At 38.0% G+C, this 18,185-nt stretch overlaps 1 long non-coding RNA gene across 1 annotated transcript in view; it reads right to left on the bottom strand.

Moving 5' to 3' along the window:
- LOC108448169 overlaps positions 1 to 15,726 on the bottom strand; it is a 21,579-nt gene extending 5,853 nt beyond the window's left edge. The window contains exons 1-3 of the long non-coding RNA XR_001863965.1: positions 15,627 to 15,726; positions 10,276 to 11,760; positions 1 to 167 (exon numbers count right to left, since the gene is read on the bottom strand). The exon at positions 1 to 167 is cut by the window's left edge and continues 129 nt beyond it. This is a non-coding gene — a long non-coding RNA (uncharacterized LOC108448169). The remainder of the gene's footprint in view (positions 168 to 10,275; positions 11,761 to 15,626) is intronic.
- Positions 15,727 to 18,185: the final 2,459 nt, after the last annotated feature.

Here is an 18,185-nt window from a genome sequence, read left to right on the forward strand (position 1 = left end):
GGAAGCAGGATGGTCCAAATGGAAACAAAAATGTCTGTAACTAGGTTGTCCCCAAGAGATTTTCTTCCTGCAAGTACAGAGGCAGAGGGAAAGCCTGTAGAAGGCATTGCAGTAATGAAAATCTCATGTCCCTGTTGCTCCTCTGTGCTCCACTCCAGCATCTCAACCTGTGACATAAAAGATTTCATTATCAAAAACTTTAGCTATCTTTCTTTATTTTTTCCTAGGAGTCTGAGAAAGTTTTCTGGTAACTTTTGAACAGAGTTTTGCGGGATTTGGATCAGGCACTCAGGGAGAGGACTGAGGAGAAAATCTTGGTGGTTTCAGTGTAAAAGTATGAGGGTGGTAGTCAGAACAGCCAGGAAATGAAATGGGGTAATGATGCACCTAATAACTTACTGAAAATTCTGCAACAGGGAATAGAGCCAAAATCTCAGTAGAGATGTGAGTCCTTATTTCAAAACAGAGCAAGAAGCCTCTTGGCATACTTCCCAAAAGCAAGGTGTGCAGCTGAAAGGATTATTTCCAAACAATTCCATTCCAGAAGTACAGATTGAACGGAGATTATCACGGCTACCCCCAGGGCATGACTAACCAGGACTGGTGAGGTAGATCAAGCTGGTGAACTCTCTAAAGACTGACATTTCAATAACATATTGTGTGATAAGGGCCAGATCCTCAGCTGATGTTGGCAAGGGCAGCGCTGAAGACATCAGTGGAGTTGTATCATTTTATGCCATGGGAGAACCTGGCCTGTGGAATGCACACAGAGATGATTCATGGTTTAATACCAGGTAACACAAGGCTCTGTCAGAAAGACTTTAAACTAATAAACTGTGATAATCTAATCTTGTTATCTCAAATACAAACCACAAAAGCTCAGATTAAGTCAGTATGGGCTATATCTTCCCAGCCCTTTAGGAGGAAAAAGGCATTAATTTACCACCTGGTTACAAGGTGAGGGTCACACAGAAAGAACAAAAGTCTCTCAATATATACAAATTTTGTAATCTAGAAGTTTGGAATAATGACTTGACTGTCAAGAACTATCTGTAGGAAAGTTATAATCAGGGGATATGAAGAAATAGTCATTATTCCTCAGCTCAGAAAGCTTACAGGGTTTGCAAAATAGGATAGAAGTTTTGCCGAAATATTGCTATTGTTCAGGCTCTGATACACTGACATTTCTAATATTGCTTCATTCACTTTTTCATTTTACATCTATTTGCACAAGCTTGGAAGTCAATGCCACAAGTCAGTCTGTACTTACTTGGGTGCAACCAAAATCCCGGGATACTTGACCTCTTCCTTTTGTGTAATCCTATATTGCACAGGAATCCCTGTCCTCCCAACTTCAGTAACTAAAATTTGGGGTGTCTTTCCCAACTTATTAGCTTTCTCAGACTATTACTTCTCAGATATATCTCAGATAGGGGAAGATTATCTTTCTTTATTGTGAGAGTAATTTTTTTGGAAGTCAATCCTAACTCAGTTGTTGGTGGAAAGATTTCTGTTTCGAAGATCATTTGAACAGATTATTAAAATATATTATTTCAAATTCTTTCTGATAAACCCTTAAATGAGCAAGATAATAGGCATAAAATTGATAAAAGATATCTGGGAACAGGAGTAAAATAAGATATTCTGCAGATGGCTAACAGAAGGCAACGGGATAGTAGGGAGGTGTAGGTTTTGCTTAGACATTGCGAAAAACTTTTTTAATTTTTAACTAAGATTAAAATAATTTAAAAATCACTCCTCTGTTATTTTGGACTTATCTATAACCAAGTGTGTAAAAATTCAAAGTAACTGCATATGACAATGGCTGTTGATGAGGCTTTTAGGCAGATGCCATATTCCACTGAAGCTAATGAGCGCCCTTTGCTTGATCTCATTTGGCTTTGGGATGCTCCACTTACCTTTTAATCAAAATCTTGCAGTCATAATTGAGCTGTCTTGGTATTGGAAGTATTAAAGGTGTGTCAAGACACTCTCTTACTAATCCAGGAAGGGACAGTCTTTCCTGAATCCCAGAGACACTTAATGGTTTATGGGACATGACTTTACTCTAGGTGTCATCTTTTAAATAGCAAGTAAAATTAAGGTCTGGCCATTTGTGATTATAAAAGATCATTAATTTCATTAAGAATTGAGGTGCTCAATTCCCTTTCATCTAATTGAATTGTGCTTAAGTTACATTTCTTTGTTTTTCTATTATTTCCTGCAAAAGAGTGATTTGTTCTGATATTTAACCTGGAGTTTAAATGATGGGACATGATATCTGTAAAATGGACAACCTTAAGCCCACATACACATCTTTGACAGCACTTAATTATAGTGTTTCTTTGATATCCCTTTTTTGTTCCTTGTGATTGTACTGGCTTAATAATGCATCCATGATATAGGATATATTATGTATATGCACTTACATCCCTATATAACATAAAATTCATCATATGTTCATCATTCATTAAGAATTAGGCAAGATAACCAGTGTGGGAACAGTCTTTGCTCCTCACATAGAAAGATGCATCTGTTTTGTTCTTTGAAAATCCTGATAATCAACATCTGAACTGAAACAAATAGGCCCCAAGTTAAGGGACACCAAACTGTCAAAAAATTTCTCAGCAAATATTTGTGAGTGTCTAAGTAAGGAATAAAATTGTTCATAAATAACTGATAATTGTAAATAATTATTTTTATATGCTATTTCAGCTTCAATAATAATGAAAAAATATTTTTTAGGCACATGAGAAAACTGTTGTGAAAGATTTTTCTTAAATAACTACTACATCTAGGAAGAAGCACGTATTCAAATGTGTTCAATTTTTGAACATGTAACTTTTGTGTCAGTGAATGCAGTGATACAGAATGGAGTGATGCAGCAACCCCAGCTCCTGTGAGCCAAAGGGACCCCTTGCATGAGTGAGGACTGCTCCTTCAGGCCCTCAGTGCCACAGTTTAGTAACCTGAGTCCTTTACATTGTATCCAGGGAAGTGTAGAGTATGTGCAGGTGTGCTCCTACAGGGTGAAAAAAGCAGGAAAAGTCCTGACAAGGTGAAATCAGAGATAAAATTGGGAGTTCTCTTCTGATTTGTGCAGTCATTAGATATCTTAATTTTATCATGGAATATGCAAGCATACACTGTTTTTAATTGCAGATTAACTGACTGCCCTGTCTTTGATTTTGACTTTTAAAAAGTGGACGAAAAGTATATGCTATTATCCACAGAATCAGCAAAAATATTTAGACTTTAGGTTGAATTCTGGATTGTTATGTGTAGAGATAATTTTTTTCTGTGGTTACCAAGAACTCTTCTGCATTTAAGTGATTAAATCACTCACAATCAATTTGTTATCCAAATTTTGAGCTCCTTCCTCAATACAGACTCTAAGGAGTCAAGATGAGTTTGGATTTAATGATAACTGAATAAAGGCAGGGCACACAAAATTCATCATAGGATTTGTTCTTGTTTGAGGAAATGCACATCTTACTCAAGGATTTCTCCTCAAAGGAATATCGATTGCCAGTGACATTCTTAAAAGCGTTAGTCAGAAAGAGAGGAGTTTTTGCTATGATTTTCTAAATAAATATCTGGTTTACTTCAAATGCCTGACACCAAGATGGAGATGGTTATAATAAAAAATAGATCTTAGAGAGTGGACTGCAAGATGCCTGTTTGTAGTGTTTATAAGCGTATTTGATTTCACACTGCTCTTTTCCTTGAGCTATATCATGAACAGCTTAACTGCCTGCGATGATGAGTTCCTCTCAAAGCTCTCTGCTGGATTCCAGCAAGTCCAGTACTTGGTGCAGTTGCCTCTGTTCACCCACACTGCTCAGGCAGCTGTTTCTCCAGTGTGTGACTTGGTTGCCACAAGGCTGCACTACCTCTCCTAACCATCTTGCTTCTTTTAAAACAATTAATAATGTATTTCTAAGTATCTCATTAAGTTGCACTTCTGCAAGGTTTACAGGTTCAGATTCCTGTGAGACTTCACATGAAACTTCATCTTCCTCAAATATTCCATTTCCATGCCTGTTTGGATTGTGTCAGTGCTCTGGTAGTATTCATAAGCAAATATGATTGTAATTTAGGCCTCCTCTTGTCAATGATGCATGAGAGATTTACAAGCATTAATACGAGTTAGGATGTAAATCCCTCGCTCAACAATAGCAGAGAATAACCCCCTTCATATAGATTCTGACGACCTATGAACCAAGGGTCAAGTAGGCCATGCCACAAATTATCTGACAGCAACAGATGCCAAAGTCTTGGGAGGAGAAAAAAATAATAAAAAAATGAGGACTAGCAAATGCTCATTTTCACAAAGAAATGGTTCATTTTCACAAAGAAAAAGCAATTGCAGCTATTCCTATAACTTCATGCATCAGCCACTGACATAGCCACAAATTATAAGAAGCAAAACAAAGATTCCTCCTTGCCTGGCAGCAAACTTCCTTCTTTCTCCAAAAATATACCAAAGCAGCTCCAAAATAAATAGTCATCACAATTAATTACCTACCCGAACTGAGGGCTGTGCAATAAATCTTTAAAGTTTTCAAGTGTGCTTCCAGTATAAGGGAATGTTTGGAGAGTCAAGCAGCAGAAACCACAAAGTATGTCAATTCTGAGAATAAATGATGTTTTCATAACTCTGAGATAATCAGATTAGTTCTCCACTCCTTTGCCTCAAGTTTTATACCTGCCTAACTCCATTGATTTCAGTAAGGGTTTAATCTATGCCACATCAGGTCTGTATCAGTCCTACATCAATTGTAAATTGATTTACACCAGTTGTAAGTTAGAGGAGGAACACACTCAGTTAGTTCACAGGCCTTATGGTTTGTCCTCACACCTGCCTTTGCAGTTTATGCTGAAATCTCGTGCTATTACTTTTGGCTGTTGTAGGTTTTTCTGTGGTCCCATAGGTGTGTGAGGTCCTATGCATGCAGGGAAGAGGTACAGCTCTGAACCAGGGGACTGCAGAAAACTTCAGCTTTTATTTTCTAATCTCATTAAAGGCACTTCCATTTTTTTTTTAACTGGACACTTGTTTTGCCCAGGTAGTGATGAAAGTCCCAAATCTTGCATCAATTTTTGCACTTGTGAAATCTGTCTGTGGAAACAGCACTTGACATGATAGGAAGCCCAAGCAGAAGTCCTGGTGGAATTAGGGCTGTGTTAAGGATGGAAAGGAAAAGAAGCATAAGTATCATTTCCAAAGCAAAGATTTTACAAATTAGCACCCTCACTTGTGTGAGGAATGTCCCCAGAATCTGCATTTTGCTCGATATAACAGTAATAGTTTCAGGTTTTAATTAAGTGAAACGACTTTGAATTACCTGGGTGGACCAGGCCCATCATTAGCAGATTCATCAATTCACACTAAGGATACCTCAAAACAGAGCATAAGAAACCTCAGGATTCATATCTATTCTATCATTTGCTGAAAATCTGAACATTAATGAAAGCATGAGCAGCATGAGAAGATATTGAAAAGACGCAAGGGGTTGTGGGTCGTCATTTTTTTGAAGATGATTCATTTGGCAAAGACTTTCTGTGAAATTGCAAGTGGCGAAGGAGGGTCCAGCTCCTGAGATGCCAGATGACCAGTGAAACTCAGTAGCATTTGTCACTGGCGTCTAAACCCTTTTCTTTGTGTTGCAATCCCCTGTGGAGTGACTTTGGATAATATGACCCCACTGGATGTGCCTTCCTCTCAATCTCCAAGTCTAAAATTCTATTAACTCAGATTTGACTCTGAGTCTGTTTTGTCAACCCCAGAACAAACACCTTTGTTTCATGCTATGTTAAATGCAGTGTTAATTAAAAGATCGTAATCATTGCTCCTGTTCCCCCATGAAACCCTGAGAAGAGAAAAGGTGATCTGTGCCTGCCCTCTGTGTAATTTATGCCTGTAACTGAGGGGATACCTATCTTGCCTGGGTATTGCTCAGAATCACGAGCAGGGCAGAGACACCAGCCTGGGGTGGGGCAGACGCATAAACCAAAGGGCAGAATGCACTGTAGGGAATAACAGGGGCCAAAGCAACAGGGATACAGGAGCAAACACTGCATGATGAAAAACCATTTGTGAGGTTTTAAAGTAAAAATGAGTGCATCTCGTTAAATCTGTTTGCAGACATCTATACAACAACTGAAGATGTCATATCCCATTTCATTTCAGCCTTTTTGTTCTCGCGGCTGCCATCAGCCTTGTTTTCCCTGCAGACGCTCTTGCAAGCAAGATGTCAGATCTCGAGGGGATTTCTGTTTTAGAACAAAAAATTGCAAATAAATGGAGGACTGTAAAATGTTTCAGTGGAAGGGAAATTAATAAATTACTGAGGCTCTGACCTGCTACTGTTTTTTGTTTGTATTTGTTCAGAGATTAGCGGCAGGGGAAGCTGGAAATTATTCTGCACAGGCATTATATTTCATGCAAGATAACACACATTTAAAATTATGCCATCATCTTTCTTGTACTAATGTGAGGTTAATTGAAAGGCCCATTTTTTTTCTTCTAGTTTTGAAGGGGATGGATAAAATCTGCACTGGGTCCACGGTGTTGCTGGAAACTTGAATTGAGTTCGTAAGTCCTGTGGTTGCCCTGGAAAACATGACAGTGGCCCATTTGTACCTGAACCAACAGCAGGCTTTTTTTGTGGCAGGAGAAGGTCTCCAGGCTGGAAGAGCCTTTACAGAGGTGTTTCATATGCTGTGCATATTTACAGATACCGTGGAGAACGCAGCAGGAGCAGCCAGTGAATCACCACCAGGTTTATGTGCAGTAACACAGATGTTGAAATGCTGCTGGCCATGTTCACTTAGCCAATTTGGGTACAACCTGAAAAGATATTGCTTCCATACAGTTTTGCAGAAACAGACATTTGGTTGCACAGGCTTAATGTTTTTGACTCTCCCAGCATTTTATTGAATGAGGAGTGTGAACATGAGTCTGATTCCCTCTTTATTTTCAAGGGAGGGAAAAAATATATGTTGTTAAAACTGTTTAGAAGTCCCACTCCAAAGCAAACCCATTGGTATCAACCCATTTGAAAGGATGAGTAAAAACACCCATTTTGAACAATTGAGAGGATTCCACGAATTGCATGTATGCCTCATCCGACACAAACACTTCTTTTTCCTGGAATAATACCCACTGAATTCTGTAGAATTTGAAGCAAACCTTCTATTCAATACAGCAGCACCATGAGTCAGGACACCATGCATTTCCAATGACCTATGAAATGTATACTGGCAATAGAGACTAAAAAATTGGATAGCAAAGAAGAATATGCCAGTCAGTGCCAGTTTATTGGAGTACTGGTCAGAAGTGAGCCAGCCTGGAGTTGTCATCTAAATACCTGTACACATGAATAATTAGATAGGTATATGAGTGTATATTTATATATTGATGTGGTTTAACCCCAGCCAGCAACTAAGCACCACACAGCTGCTTGCTCACTCACCCCCCACAGCAAGATGGAGGAGAGAATAACTTGGTATAGCCACTGCTCAGCAATGAAATATCAGTGTGTTATCAACATTATTCTCATACTAAATCCAAAACACAGCCCTACAGCAGCTGCTAGGAAGAAAATTAACTTTATCTCAGACAAAACCAGGACAACATATATATATATATATATGCATATATCTATGCATGCATAGATATATGTGACACCCAGCATATATATCTATGCATGCATATAAATTAATTTACGTGTATTTATATGAAAGAAAAAAAATATATTGAAAGGGAAATCGAAGTAACCTTTATGCTAATTTGTAATTAAGGAGAGTCTAGGAAAAACAAATCTAGTTGAAAGTAGTAAGGTAGTAGCAAACCTTGCATGGATACCCTTTTCCATGTATTTCAAATAATTTCTTGGACATCTCATTGGCCATCATTATTTACATGGAGCTTTCAGTAACAATAACTATTGCACCTACCTACAAGTGTGAGACCTACTTGCAACACTTCAAGTGATGATTAATTTTGCTCGTATTTGTAACCTTTCACTTTACAGCTTTGACATTTCATAAGATAAAGTGGAAGGTGTTTATTGCTTAGTGAGTCTTGTTAAATGGATTAAAATGTGAAGTAAAGGCTTAAGTCCTTTCATGTAGCATAGATTAAGTTTAGATTGTGTTAGATTCTGTACACCTAAATCTGTTATACATACAGAAAAATACATATATCTATAGAGAAGCAAAACTTTCTGTCAGTGAAAAGCCTGCCAGAAACAAGTCAGTTCAGGCAAAGATACAAGTGCCTACTTTGCCTAGGAGAAATATTCTTGTCACATAAAAATCCCACCATTAATCAAAAATCACATTATAGCTTCTGGAATGAAGTTTCCTTTACTACTCTTTAATAATAAGTCTAAGATAAGATAAAATTGGTAATTGTACCTTCTCTTCTGATAGAAGATAATACTAAAGTGGTATAGAAATTTGAGTTACAAGAATATATTCACCCTGCTAATAGGCTTCCATTATGTGGTCTTTACTGATTTATTCATTACACATTTTCCCCACATATAGAAAAATTTAATTGAAAGTTACTTATTACATTGTTACAAAATGTTAACTAGAAAGTTTTCTTTAATCAAATGATCATTAATGCTGGGAGAACTGGTTTATTTCAATAGTGCATTTATCAGGAGCAAGAATAACACAGGCATTGCCAACAATGATTTCACAGCACTGTTTGTTATGTGAGCACTTTCAGGGACTAAACAGATGCTTTTGCATCTTGCTGGGATAGTATAATACTTTATTTATATTTATGACTTTTCATGATCAAAGTTCTAATGACATGTGAAATGCAGAAAGGTATATAATATTGTGCCTTATCAAAGGAATGACATTACCAAGGATGCTAAGAGCTTGTAAAGTCAGATTCTGCCTCGTGCATGTCCCACAGAAGCAGGTGGAAGACAAGTGTTCACACTGTCTCAGTGTGAACAGCTCGAAGCTGTAGCTGTATCTAAGTCACTTTTGCATAATTTGCCTTCCCTGAGGTGAGTTTTATACCTGTCTGGTATTACTGTAACCCCCAGCAATAACATCACCCTTACCCTTGGGAAATCTAAGGGCTCTTCTAACTGGAGCAATGTCCCTTTTCCCGAAGTCTTATGCAAACAGAAAACTAAAAGAAATCTTTTGCCCTGTGGAGGTGGAGGATAAGGCACAAGAGATATTCCCAAGTGGACACACTAAAACAAAGGAAAATCTCCAAGCAGGCAATGGTGTAAGTGCACACGGCAGAGATTCCAATCCTGTCCTATCCAGCATCTTTTTGAATGAATTTTAGCGTATAACTGGATATATAAAATCTAACATAAAGCATGTAGGATCATCCCATTGCACACCGGATTTAATTCTCTGCAGCCAGTCCAGCACCCAATGGTTCCCACAGCATCCAAAGAAGATAAGTACAAACCTGCCTTCTTGCGTAGTCATTACAGACAGACACAGCCCACCCACAGGGTAGATCCAGGCACCCTCCTTGACCTTTTAAGACATGTTTGCAAATATTTCCTGTGTTTGACAATAACCATAACTATGCTGTAAACATCTCTTTTATTTGTGATTGTACGCTGCTCAAAAACTGCAGAAAACTGAGTCGTTAGGTACATTCATAAACTCCATGTCTGGCAGAACCACAATCTGACTCAGACTCAAGTGTCAGGGTTTGTTTCCGTGGTAAATTTGGTGAAAATCGCAGAAGCAGAGTAGCTACTGGAAGAAACACCCTGGCCAACTAAGGCACAAAAGTAAATGAGAAAAATTCTACCTTCAAGTTCAGAGACATTGACCCACATGCTAATTTGAATTAGAGACCTCATGTCCCTTGTTACCTCATATCAACCCTGAGATGAAGACACTGCTGCCCTTTAGTCTCTGGTAACCATTCTGGGACCACAAAACCAGTGATTTAGAAGATATGTATGATATAATTACATGGTCACATGCATTGAAATCTCCAAGCAATTTGCCATGGCCTATGAAAGTCTGGGTCACTTCCAGTTCCAGCTGTAGCTGAGTGAATGTTCATTGACAGCGCAAAATTCCTGTGCAAACCTCACAAAATGCTCTTTCACTGTGACATGGGCACAGTGGTGCCCTTCATCGCTGCTGCAGGTTCCATCCCAGTAGCCACATTAAACTGCCCCCACACCCTCTTCCCAACCCCACGGGAACATGAGCAATCCCAGAAAGGATATAGTAAAACTGCACTAACACAAGCTGGTTACTTACTTGGCTTTCCTTAATTTGCTGGTTTCCTTCGAGAGCTCCTTGCAGTAAACAAACCTGAATGGTGGTTATTTCTGAAGCTGCTCATACCCTGTGTGACTTGGCCTCTAGCCTGGAGCTCTGCTTTGCAACCAGCCTAAGGAATTATATAAGAAAACCACACACGCTCAGTGATGTTATGCAATATCTGCAGAGGGTTATAATTGTTTGGAGAAGCCAAATTCAGAATTGATGAGTAAGCATTGCTGGGGAGGCAAAGCCTTGCTCTGAGTTACACCCATGCATAGCCAGCAAGCCGAGTTGCTTGCAAGTCACATTTATAATGGTACCCCTTCAGAGCAGAAGTTAGCCTAGGGAGCCTAAGTTGGAGTAATTTAAAAGTCTTTCCCACCCCTCAAAGCCAAATTCTTCCTTTCCTTAGACCTCTGCTGATGTCAATAGATTTGCTGAGACTGTAAATCAGGCCAGAAGTTGGCCCTCGTTTGGTCCAATTACCCCATAATAAACTCCCTGAGGACTACTGTACTGATGTGTGATTTGTATCCTCTCTCCTCTGAAATGGTATATTTATGTTTATAGATTGAGTTAGCAGTTCTAAGGGAGGGGAAAGGCTGCCTGAATCATTTACAAATGGGAAAATCCATATATTTGAAACTTGGTATGAAATATTTGCTTTTGGGCTGTAACCTTGTGTACTACTAAACTGCTGTCTAAGGTAAATATTTACAGCCAAGTCGCAACAAGTCCTAAGACTATGTGATTTTCTGTGTGAAAACACTGACACATAAGGGTGCGACTTTCTCCCAGTAAAACACAGAGTTAATTGTAGGTTTTGTAAGCCTTATCAAGCATAATCTTGAAATTAATTTTTAAGTGCTTGCTAATGATTTTTAAGCACGTATCAAGCAGCTGGTTTTGTGTCTGATTCCCAAGTTCTTAAGCAGACAACTGTTTTCCTTTTAGTGACTTTGTCAGGCTTAACTTGGGATTAATTTGACTGCAGGTGTCAGATAAGCACAGTATTTTAGCAGCACTACCGAGAACCATGTGGACAAAATGCAGAAGCATGAAAGCACGTTGGTCAAAACTCTGAAAGATTGATGGAAATGAGTTATGCCGCTTAAATATCTTTGTCTGCCCAGAAATGCTAAACTTGCAAGAGGGGTGTAAGGTATGCTGCAGCTAGAGTTTTGCCACGTTCCCTGTTAGCATAGATAACTGGTGAGGCTTTTTTTAGTCGCAATTTCTCTGTCGACATAAAATCTAGCAAGCGAGCTTCATAAATCATGCAGTGACAGCTAGCGTGGTTGGCCAGTGCTAAACACAACTGGACTCTTCTTTTTAAGCCTTTGCTTCTTAGGTCGCCTGCGTCAGCAGTACTCTTCAACAAACATCTGCAGTTCATCTTATCGTTTGAAGAAATATATGAGTTTCTCCATCAGGGTGGTTTTTTAGCTTCAGCTTCTTGATTTGTTTGAACACCATCTGCTACATATAAAATGCAGAGAATTTGTGAAATGCACATGCAGTGAGAAAACTTTAATTGTATTAACCTTTCTCTTTTTGATCAAGATAACTTCTTGCCTTCATCATCTCCTGATATGTCAAGTAAGCAAATAGATGTGTCTAAAGTAATGCCCAGATATTTTCTTTAAGATCTTCTATCTCTATAATACACAAATAGCTTGGGCACAAAACCAGAGCCTATCCCTTCCAGCATTTAAGAGTTATTGTAATACAGTTCAAGTTACACATCCAAAAAGAGTTTAGCAGGAATTAATCTCTCTTACAGATTTGCTCTCATCACTCTGCACCTACGCATGTATTATTTGCATTGGGGGGGGAAAAAAAAAAAAAAAGGAAAAAAAAAGTTAATTGTTCCTTGAATTAATCACCAGAAGACAAATAACTCTTTCGATGGCTGCAGCTCGCTGTCAGCAGCCCGGGCTGAGCTGACGTGTGTCATGGCATGCGATTGCCACAGGGTGGTAGGAGAAGTGCGGCTCCACGGCCACACCAGCCCGCAGAGGAGAAGGAAAAGTTTGGAAAGGGCGAAGGAGGAATCGCTTTCCAGTTAGTCTAAACAGAAGTATCAAAAATAAGGTTTAGCTCATGGCAAATCCAGATGGTTAAACATTTGACCCATATCTAATCCCTCTGCCAAGCGTGCACCACCACCATCACCGCTGTCATAACACAGCACAGGCGCTTAAAATCACTTCAGTTCCAAGAAGCAGCACACATTTTGGAGAAAATTAAATTTTAAAGTATGTTGCAGAAATAGAAAACACGGTCCTGACAACATATTATGGCTGCAGCTTTGAGAGGAGTGGTATCATATATACTAAAATAATTCCTCGGGACTGCGGCTCGCTGCTGTTCTGTGCATTTTGTTATGATAATATTGTACAAAACACAGAGCAGCGCTTTGATCTTAAAAGGTTATTTTGCTGAGACGCATTTATTTTACTTAACCATTTAATAAAAGGGTGGGGACTTTATTTGCAAGAGGAAAAAGAGATCAGAAAAAGAAATTCTGCCTCTCTTGTAAGTCCTATTCATTGTACTGATGAGTCTTATGGATTATTGATTACTGATGGTGAAATATAAAGGGGAAGGATCAAGCAACACTATGCAATCTAAATCCTTTGGTTTCGGCAATTACTTTAATGCCACTGATGTTCAGATCTGCTTTCAAGGGCGTCTTACTTGAAACACAGAGTACTGCTCATTTATATTAGAGACTATCAGAGACACCTTGATTAAAAAATAAATAAATAAATAAAATATTAAAGTAGGAAACAGAGCATGTGTTTTACATAAATATAATATATAACTTCCAAATGCCTTCATGTTTTATTTGGGGATTAATATAGTTATGTCCAACTAACAGACGAGGACGTGAGAGGAATATCGAGCTCAAGACCTTCAGGGTATGAAACAAACTACATATTCAAAAATAGGCAAGGTTTATGTAGTATAGTATCATGTTTTAAACAGTTCATAAAAGAAACCAAGTGACAACAGAGCAGTGTGGATGATATAAAATAATGTAAACCTTCCTTCAAATATCAAGCAATTTTTTCTCTGCCTCAACTCACTTTCCACAACATAGTGAGTGAAAAATCCATAGAGAATAAAACCAGTGATCCCTTTGAGCAAGGATACAAATTTGCCTAGATATGTCAACCACACAGATTTATGGGACAAGGAGTTTTTCACCCTGAAGAAAAGAGCCTTCGTGTCAGTCATCTATAAAAAATGCTGAAAATAAAGCTCTCGGAGTTATTTTTATGTTTTAGGAATTACAAGAAATTTCTGTTAGGGGTTGTTGGGGTTTTTTGTGGCTTTTTTTTTCTTTAAGCTTTCCCATAACCATGGAATAGTTCTCTTCATGGATGTATAAGAAACACTTGTGTTGTGCTGCTATTAATGGTATGATTTGTTAGTGTACTTTTATGTATGGAGTGTCTGTCTGCATCTGGTAAGGTCTACAACTGTACCTCCTTGACAGTGCCAGATGTTGTGAAGATAAAATACCTCCTGTGTGAGGAACTGCTGGAATCAGGCTCCATGATAGGTGTTCTTAATACAGTTTAAAAAGGCATCTGTCTTAAAATAATTTCAACATCTTACTTTTCTATTTACTGTTTTGTCAGACCTTTCTTGTTACTGGAGAAATATTTTAGTGCCCCTCCTAACTTGATTTTAAAATTGCACTTCAGTTTCTTTCACGTTGGTTTTATGGTTGGTTTTTTATTATTATTATTATTCTAAATTATTTACCTGATGAAAGAAGAAAAGGAAGAAAAAGCTTGCTGTGGGACTCAGATGAGGTTAAGCATATTGGCCCAACCAAGCAAAAAAAAATCGTCAGCAGGTATTTTTAAACCAGGTTAGCCATGAAAGAGCATGGAAAATAATGAGTCTGAATTTAGCCAAGATTTGTTCAAAACATTACGGAGGGGAGACAAGAGGGCTGATAGAAGGCAGGAGAAGAGCCCTGCTTCGCTATCATACCCCATAACTCACTGCATTGTCAACCTCTTAAAATAGTAATGATACTTGACCCTTATTAGTATTTCTGGGCAATATATGAGCTTGAGTTTCCTTGGGTGAAAGATAATGCCTTAGACCACCCTTTAGACCACCATTCTATCTAGTTATAGTACATATTAATGTTATTCTTGGGTCATTTAACTTACTCTCAGTGAAGAGTGGAGAATGGTGCTAAGCTGTAAATCAGCTCTGTCCTGCAATGGATTTGCGCCATAAGAGATCATCTTGAAAATTCCAGCCTTGCCTTACCATGGTAAAGAGATTATGGTATGTAAAAATTCTGCTAAACATAGCTTGTTTCATTTTTGTGCTTCTCTGCTTGTCTGCCCGGTGAGGAAATGTTAAGACCCGTTATGGTGGACAGTGCATTGAAAAGAATATTGCCATAATAAACCCCCCAGGGCTAAAACTTTTACCATATGTGGTTAAACTCTCCATCTTTTCTAAAGGTGAGCTGCGGCAGTGAGGAAATTACTAAAGAAGGCCACTGATACTGTGCATAAAAATTATTTTTTTAATCCTCAGGGAAAAAGAAATGAGTTCATAAATGTATTGTGCTTAAAAGGTATCCTCTGAGTGCCAGTGCTCACACCCCAAATGACAGACTGAAACGTTCAGTGGCAGTAGTCCACTTAACTAAATCCTGATTACTTGAGATGAATTCATTTAAAAAGCAAATGTACTGTTACTCCCTTAGCAAAGGTTTCACTAACTGTTTCTCGAAATCATAAATATTTTTTCCACACTGTTCTGGCAAACAAATAATGTTTACCTTCAGCTTCCTAAGGAAGATTTACAGATAAGTCCCCAGTCTGTTTTGCAGATGTGCCTTGGTGAATTTAACAGTAATATATACTGTCATCACGGTTGTCTTCAAATCTTTGAAATCACTTATGCCTTTTACAATACATATTTAATTGAATGTCTAGCTAGCAGATATGTATATGTATCTCACATTTGTGGGTGGGCATGTGTGTGCCTAATACATATATTTAGCACTTAAACATGGTACGATGAGTGATTGAGAAATGCCTAGGAGAGAGATATTTTATACATGCACAGAGTCAGTAAATGCGTAATCTCCTGAAACAGCCAGAGGAAGAGAGGAAAGTGGCGAGACATCTGCAAATTAACAAATCATCTATCTTTGGGGTCATTCACAAATTAGTTTTGCAGAATAAGATAGAACAAAAACATAATTCTGATGAGCATTTGTTCTGGCTATTTATCACATAAAATTGTGTAACAATATTAGACACAGGAATTTTTGCTCAGCTTATTCCTTATAGTATTACCATGATTCCACAACTTGGTGCAGATGTTTCGTGCTGAATAATGTCCTTTAGTTGACATTTCTGCTCTTACTGTCCAACTTTTAAGTAGCTGTGATGCATATATTCCATAGGAACTCTATGGGGGGACAAGGGAAAGGAAAATAAAAATCAAAATCTGTTTCAGGAAAGGAAACTTTAAAAATCTCTTCCCCTCCTGCATAAGTGGAGGATTCTCCACATTTCATTTGCTATTTTTTAATAGCTACTTGTAATTCAAATTATTGCTCTGTAAGAGAGGCTTTTGAGGAAACCTGAATATTCCTGGGATTTAGTCAGTCTTTGGAAGTGTGAGTGCTTCCCGGCTGCAGTGAGGATGCCATGTCCCTCGGTTGAGACAGATATACTAAAACCTATTTCACACTGTACCCTTATTGTTAATTTTATTGCTTGAATGGCACAAATGGTTGTATTTATACCTCAAAAGGCTATTGTTGTCAAATTAATTTAAAAGTGTTGATGTTCATTTTTCTCTGTTAATTATTTAAAAACAAAATCCTAAGTCTTAAAAGAGCAATTTACTTCTGAGTTAAGGCTAAAGAAAATTTTATGTTAAGTAAAACATAAATTAATTTGCTATCACAAGATGAACCTTGTTCCAAAAAGTCATACCATCAGTATATTGATTCCCTCAATGCATATTTTTCATTTATTGGTATTATAAGATTATGCTCAAGCCTGCAGAAAAAAAAAAAAAAGGAAAAAAGAAAAAAAAGAGAGAGAGATAAAGAAAAAACCTGAAATTGTGCATAAGTATGGAACTTTAGCTTAATTTTATCCTGGCAAAATATTTTTATAAGTATGCCTTAACTTGGAATTAGTCACATTAATTCTAAATTTTTAATTAATTTCTTTTTATGCTTGAAGCAGCATTACTTTCTTATTTGTGTGCCTTTAGAAATTAGCCAAAGAATTTTCAAGAATTTATACTGAATTCTTTATAGAACCTATGAAAAGATATATACTGAAAGCACGGTATATAAGCATTTTAATCAAATTATTACATTTTTCATTTGTAAGTCATCCTAGATGTTTGTGAATACGTTCCAGCATGAAACTTCAGTAGAATCTGAACAATTTTGTTAAGGATCATATTCCCTACCAGCCTAATTCCACTGAAATCAGTGGAATTATTTCGGAGGAGAATTTGATTCTTCTTTGCTGTGTGCATTTTTCAAATCTGCAATAACATTATGCATACCATTCAGTTTCCTATGTTTATAGAATAGGTTGGCAAATACAGTAAAATTGTATTTTACTCTGCTGCAAAACAAAAAAAAAGGGGGACAGGGGAGAAAATAAAAATCTTGTTTCTACTATTTTCTGAAGTTTTTGGGGCCAGTTCACATAAGACAAAATCCCAGGAGGCTCAGTGCATATTCACTCTTAGGCCAGCATATCCAATGCACTCTTTAGTCTTAGATTAAGGAATTAAAGCACTGCAAATGAATTTCACATCCAAAATCATTCAATTTGTCCCCTTTGTCTTCTAGAATCCTAAGCATATGGGACCACACTAAGTATAGCAAAAATAGCTGCTGCTATAATCATAATTAGTACCTATTAGCCCTTCCTAGGTGCAAAACCCCAGTGATGAGAGCAAAGCACGAGAACCTAGATAGAAGAGGATTTGAAGTCTCTGTAGTACAGGATTGTTATTGCTGCCCTTGCAGGTTCACCAAACGCAGCGAGTGAGAGGGAATTGCTGGGCTTGGGAACCAGATCCTACGTGCCTTTCCCATACACACAAAGATGTACAGACTGAGATCTTTTTTACCTCCTTGCTGAGCCATTTCTTCTTGTCCAAATATGCTTTCTATAAAAACCTGCTCATACATTTCTAATCATTTTTAAAGGATAGCATTATTAATTTTTAATAGCTTAGGTATTAAAATTTGTTTTTCAGGATGATGGAGACATTTTTTTATTCTTAGTCACATAGTGGATAGCAGCTGTTTTACACAGGCTGGAACAGCTATTCAGTGACCAACTTAATGCCTGAACTTTTTGATGAATTATTTTGGCAGGCTCGTCTTTGATAATGTATGTAGCTTAGATGCAGATTTCAGCCTCCTTTCCACAAAATGCTGAAGCGATAGGCAATAACAGATCTAAAAGACGTTGTCAGTGAAAATTAAAACAACGACAAGAAAAAAAAAAAAAAAAACCAAAAGCAGAGATTCTAAATTGCGCATGAAAAATCAGCGTGGGCCGATATTTCTGCATGGGAAGATCTGCCCCTGTGTAGGCAGGTCAGTGCGGAGCGCGGCTCGCCCCGGCAGCACGTGGCTGCCCGGGCTGGAGGAGGGAGAAGGGACCGGGAGCCGGAGCCGGAGAAAAAAAAAATCCCTGCCCAGGCTCAAGCATTTGGGTACTGCAAGTAGTTCTCAAAAATCTGAGGCTGTCATTTTGTTCAGGGCTCCACGTTATCCCCATTGGCTTCAAGCACAAAATCAGGTGAGAGCCGGAGACAGCTCATAAAAGTGAAGTCACATATGATAAGAAGAGTATAGATATCATAAC

The sequence above is a fragment of the Corvus brachyrhynchos genome, unplaced genomic scaffold (assembly GCF_000691975.1).
Source record: "Corvus brachyrhynchos isolate BGI_N302 unplaced genomic scaffold, ASM69197v1 scaffold126, whole genome shotgun sequence".
Classification (NCBI taxonomy): domain Eukaryota; kingdom Metazoa; phylum Chordata; class Aves; order Passeriformes; family Corvidae; genus Corvus; species Corvus brachyrhynchos.